Source organism: Rattus rattus, chromosome 2 (genome assembly GCF_011064425.1).
Source record: "Rattus rattus isolate New Zealand chromosome 2, Rrattus_CSIRO_v1, whole genome shotgun sequence".
NCBI classification, from domain to species: Eukaryota; Metazoa; Chordata; class Mammalia; order Rodentia; family Muridae; genus Rattus; species Rattus rattus.
The window spans coordinates 148,900,370-148,906,202 of NC_046155.1; the positions used below are offsets into that span (position 1 = coordinate 148,900,370).

The 5,833-nt window shown below is 38.8% G+C and overlaps 1 pseudogene; it reads left to right on the forward strand.

Annotated features, from left to right (window-relative positions):
- Positions 1-3,247: 3,247 nt before the first annotated feature.
- LOC116893290 lies at positions 3,248-5,350 on the forward strand (annotated as a pseudogene).
- The last annotated feature ends 483 nt before the right edge of the window (positions 5,351-5,833 follow it).

Here is a 5,833-nt window from a genome sequence, read left to right on the forward strand (position 1 = left end):
TTCCATCTCATCTTCTAGTCATGTTCTCTGTAACTCTGACCAAATCCACCTGAAAGTCATTGAAAACTAACTCCAAGAATGCTGTCCTGAGATATCATGCCTTTTTGTTTAGTTGTAATTTTGAGACGATATTAACTTATTCCATCAGATTTCCCTCTTGTGTTCTATTTTGAGGTGTCAAATTTGCTAATTTTCCAAGGTCTGTGCACCCGAACTTCCTGCTACAGCATTGCCTCCTTGTTGCTGCTATCGGACAAGTGTCTTTTGTATTTTATCTAGTTGTTTGATATTATATTTTGTTCTTAATACATCAAAACTAGAAATCAAATGCTCTCTGTAATGTTCTGTTACTGTATTAACTTACCAAATAAGAGAGGATTTGTTAAAATACACCCAACTATGAGGGAAAAAAAAACCCTTCTCTGGAGCAGGTACAGGAATCCTGAAATGTTCCTGAAAATTCTGTGTAAAGGACAATTGTATGTTTGTGCCTAGAATGTCCCATGAGAAGAGGGTTGGGACTGGGTCCATTGTTCATTTCAGGAGGACTTGGGTAGGCTATTTATCTCCGAGGGCCATTAAGTTGAACCAACTAATCACATGGAATTCCTCCGTGCAGGTTGAATATAAGTATTATCATCGTGACACATTTTATTATAAGCTATTTATAGATTTAATATTTCCTGATTGAAGCTATATGCATAATTATATATATATGCATATATTTACTTTCTGACATACCCCACCACCACCCAGAAACAGCAAAAAATATAGTTGGGTACCAGCAGGTATTTACTGAGTGAAGGATCTGTTCATTTTCTGTAACATGTCCAACTTTTTGATTGATTGTGATCTCATTCATTCTCTAACTACTCAGTTTCTGGTCTGCTTGATTTTTATAGGACATCATGGTAATGTGGACTCGCTATCTCTTTGGTGATCACACCCCATCCCATTTTCCACTTTCTGTGATTAATATTTATATAGTGATACTTCAGCGTGATCTAGTTCTGCATCTCTTGACATTGACTTGTGTACAATGATGCTGCAGAATTCTGCTCTTGGCATCACCTTCACTGAATATGACCTCAATCACTTTAGGAAGAGAGGCTATGACTTTGCTTCTGTATCTGGACCATCTGATCTTGCCTACAAGGATAGATTTAAGGACTAAGAGTGAATATACTGTCCTAAAGTACAGCAGGTATAAGAGACTTACAGACTATAACGTTTATACATAAACAGGAAACAATACACAGAGATAACCCTATATCACAGAGGACTTTGTCCAAGATAAAGGAAAAGGTACGTCAAAGAGTATAGCTAAACTGTGATGATAAGAAGCTGACAGCTTTCAAGCCCCAGCTACCCTTTTCATTTTGGCTGTACATTTTATCAGGCTGACACCAAATGCTAGGTTCACATGCTCTGAACACTTGGAGGAATTCAGACCAGGCAAGTAGTCTCCATCTGAGAGAAAACATGTCCTCAGCCCTACCCTATCATGATTAAACCCCCAACCTACCCCTCTGTGCTTTCTCCAACCATTCTAGAAATGCTGGAAGAGTCTATTTTAATATCAAAAAGTTTTATTTTGTAAACTAATGTTTGAATCATCTCTTGGCATGTGTGCCTATAGTATTATCAGTTTGAATAACTGAACCAAATTTTGGATAGGAAATCCAGTCTTCTCTGGAGGCGGGGACGCTGTGAGGAACACAATTTTACATTTTTACATAACATTACTTTGCTGTAAAGAATACCTACACATAATGGTTTTTTTTTTTTTTTTGGAAAGAAGATGGTATTATTTACTTAAGTATATGTGTTTGCCTTCAGAGGCTAGAGAGGGTGTTGAAACCTGGATCTACAGATGGTCGTGAGACACCCAAAGGTGCTAAGATCTGAACTTAAGCCCTCTATAAGAACAGTAAGTGCTCTTAGCCACTGAGCCATCTCTCCAGCATCAGACATCTCATTTCTTTCCCGATACTTGTAAGAGTGCTTCTATAGCCTTACTATTAACTGTTCCCATAGTGTTCAGTTCCCAACAACAAAATGATCTCTAATTATGATACTCAGCGGCCACTCCTTTACTATGGCCCAGAGACCCTGCAAGGTATTGGTACTTCTTTCCCACAGCTCCTTACTGGTATTTACAGGTTCAATTTATTGAATTATGGTGCAGGTATATCCAAGGGATGACCTATTCTTGTGAGAAGAAACAACATGTAATTTAGATTATAGCCTAACAGTAGCTACATAGATTATAGGTTAAGCTAAGTCAGAATGAACATCTGAGTCATCCATTCCCAGAGTAAAGAGTTTAATAAATGGGGAGACTGTGCCACTCAGATGGAAATGGTGCCCCTCCCCGCCCCAGGGAACGCAGTACTGTACAGCCATCTCCTTCAGCTGTCAAGCTTGCTGTTAATTTTGTCTGCATTGCCAGCCAAGGGCAGGAAGACATAGGAAGATGAATTATTGATTTTCACTTGCCTTTGATTGGGGAGCAGGTTTGCAGCTTATTTCCAAGTAACTCTTTTCATCTTCATGGTAATAAATACAAACATCCATTCAATTTATCTGTTGTAGTTAGCACCTTTGAGATAAATTGTATTTTTAACCATTTCCTTGTTAGGCTCAGCAAATGAAGAGCTACGCTTCAACAGATTCTTTGAACATATCCGTGCTTAAAAATAGAAATTCAATTTGAAAAAGGAAAGTGGACAATAGATGGTGAGAACAGTGTGGGAAAGACTTCATGTTTAAGTCCTGCAAGGTTGAAGAGGTAAGGATCTTCCTAATAATCTCTCTAGGAAACATAGGAAATATAGCTGGCTGTGATGGAGGGGTACATTTCCTCGATCAAATTCAATTTCCCAATCATCTGGCCCTGGTTTGATTATGCTAATTCTCCGGGCTTCTATAGTTTCCTCATGCTTCCAGCTCCTCAAGAGGAAAGGCGATATCCCAGTGCTCCTGAGCCAAGCAGCACTGCTGTAAAAGCTCTCTCCCTAAAAGCTTTTGTTTGCTGTGACTGTGCAGTGCTGAAGAGCTCTTATGTTTTCCCTCCATTTGGTAAGGAGACAATGCTTTCAAAGAGCAACCTGGGTAGCTGTTGGTCACAAAGTAGACCCCTTGCTGCTCAGCAGCTGTTTGAAAATTTCTGGTCCAAAACTACATGATGATTTGATTTTTCAGGATTTTTTTCTTTTTACTTTTCTTTTTATCCTTTTTAATGAGGATGGTGGCAGATTCAGAACTTCAGAACAGTGTCCTATCTAAAATCAGCACCTTTTGCCAGATATCTCATAATTCAAAAGCACTTCAGTATGGCCTTTATACAAAAAGATACACTCTCTTTTCTATCCATCTGAGAGGTAAGGCACACCAAATTGAACACACACATACAAAACCCCATATCTGCTAAGTCATTTTGTTAAAGCATAGATCCCAAGGGTTATACCTTTGCTTGAGGAATTTTCTGGGAAGAAAGTCTAATTAGATTCAAACTATACTCATTAAAAATGAATTTTCTTAAAGTAACAAAAAATAACCCTTGTGGGTAAAAGTAATTACATGTCACATTCCCAATATTCTGTTGACGCTGTATATAAATCATTTATATGTTTCATATGAATGGGAAAAGACAAAATTCTTCAGGATGGTGAAAGCAATTTTAACTGCTTATCAGTATACAAGTTACCAGGTGAAAAGCATGAAAGTAAAGCAACAAAGTGGAGACATAGTGTTGCATTCTGTAAGGTGGTCATAGTTAAGGCATCTTTGGGTGAAAAAGGACAGGACTGTAACATGTTGTACATAAGCCCTATGGAAGAGCATAATCTATAGAAGATACACAAAAGATCTTCAAAGTAAGGATCAAAGCACATCGCTATAGTAAACTATGTCTAAAAACAGAGAGGAGGACAAAAAGCAGATTTGCTATAAACTAACATAAAGCAACCACTAAATTAGCAATGTTGTTACCATCTATCGAAACTTATTTACATGCAAATGGGCTCAATTTTTAATCAAATAGGTGACTGAAACATATTAAGATGTGGTACCCAGTATATTTCCTATAAGAGACACACTATGCCTCTAGACAAAACTAGAGAAAACAAAAACATGGAAAAGATTTTCTAAACAAGTGGAAACAAACAAACAAGAATAAAGAATCTCAAGTTAAACAGACTGCATGCTAATATCAGCAGATGGAGACAAAGAAGATCATTCTGTAACAAGAATGCCAACCTTTCATCAAGATGGAACTGTTATAAATACATGCGTACCCAATACTGGAAGTCCTAACATATGAAGCGAAGAAGGAATGAAGGATGGGGCTGTTGAGGGTAGAGGAAAAGTCCTTCATCATCCTGCCTCTCTCCATGGACAGATCACCCAGACAGAAAATCAAGGAGGAAACAGTGACCTTAGCATAACCTTTAGAACAGAGGCCAAAAGACTCACGTGCACACGATTTAACAGCACCGTTTAACAAGCTTCTACACAGTATATCAACCACTTTCCAGGATAGATAATGTGTGAGAACACAAGCAAGTCGCCACATTTAAAATTTTTTAAATGATCTTAGTAAAGTGAACAAGAAATCAGGAACATAACTTTAGAAAATCAGTAATCGTATGGAAACAAACAGAAAATCTGAACAAGTTAAGGGCAGAAATACAAGAAAGGAGTAAGAAGTGTCTTAAGATAGAATGAATACAGACTGTGTTAAAATGGCACATCTGGATCAGTTCTGAGAGGGATGTTTACTCCAATAAACACCTTCGTTCAAAAAAATAATAAGCTTTTCTTTATGCGAGTGGTGGTGAGCAAGCACCCAGTGCCGTGAAGACGTCAGACACGCTTCGGGAGTACAAGGCGGTGCGGCTCCGCTTGCCATCCCCAAAATGCCACACACTGCTATTGTACCGAATGCAAATCGTTGCACCCAAACATGTGGTGGCTGAGTCCCGCTTCTGGTACTTTGTGTCGCAGCTGAAGAAGATGGAGAAGTCATCCAGGGAGATTGTGTACTGCGGGCAGGTGTTTGAGAAGTCACCCCTGCTTGTGAAGAACTTCCGTATCTGGCTGCACTATGACTCCCACAGTGGCATATGTACCAAGACCTGACCCATGCCGGCTTGGTCACCGTGTCCGCCCGCACTGCGCGCACTCCATCCAGATCATGAAGGTAGAAGAGACTGCAGCTGGCAAGCGCTGCCCGCCAGCTGACAAGCAGTTCCACAACTCCAAATCAAATTCCCATTGCCCCACCCGTGTGTTGCAGCGCCAACACAAATCACACTTCACCAGCAAGAGGTCCAGCACTTCCTTCTAGACAAAGAGGCCCACGGAATAAAAGCTTCAGACTGTCAAAAAAAGCATAACCTTCAAATAAACAACTCACCACTTTGGTTCAAAGAACTAGAAAAAGGTAGAAAGCTAACTTCAGAATTAGTAGAAAGACAGAAATAGCAAAGAGGATGTCAAGAATAGAAGAAATAAAGACCAGGAAGACAACAAAAAAGGTCAATAAAACTAAAGGTTGTGTTTTTAAAAGATACACCAACAAAAATTTAGATATTATAACAAAATTTTCGGAAGACCCAATTAAAATCAAATAGGAAAAAGGAAGCATTACAACATATAATAAAAGCACAGAGGATGATGAGAAAATATTAGAAAATGTATAGCCTAGAAGAAATACACAAATGGCTACACAGACAGCCCGTCATGATTTATTGAGTCTAAACCAAATTACAAACAGATCAATAATGAGAGAAGAGACTGAATTGGTTGTATAAAACCTACTCCATTCAGA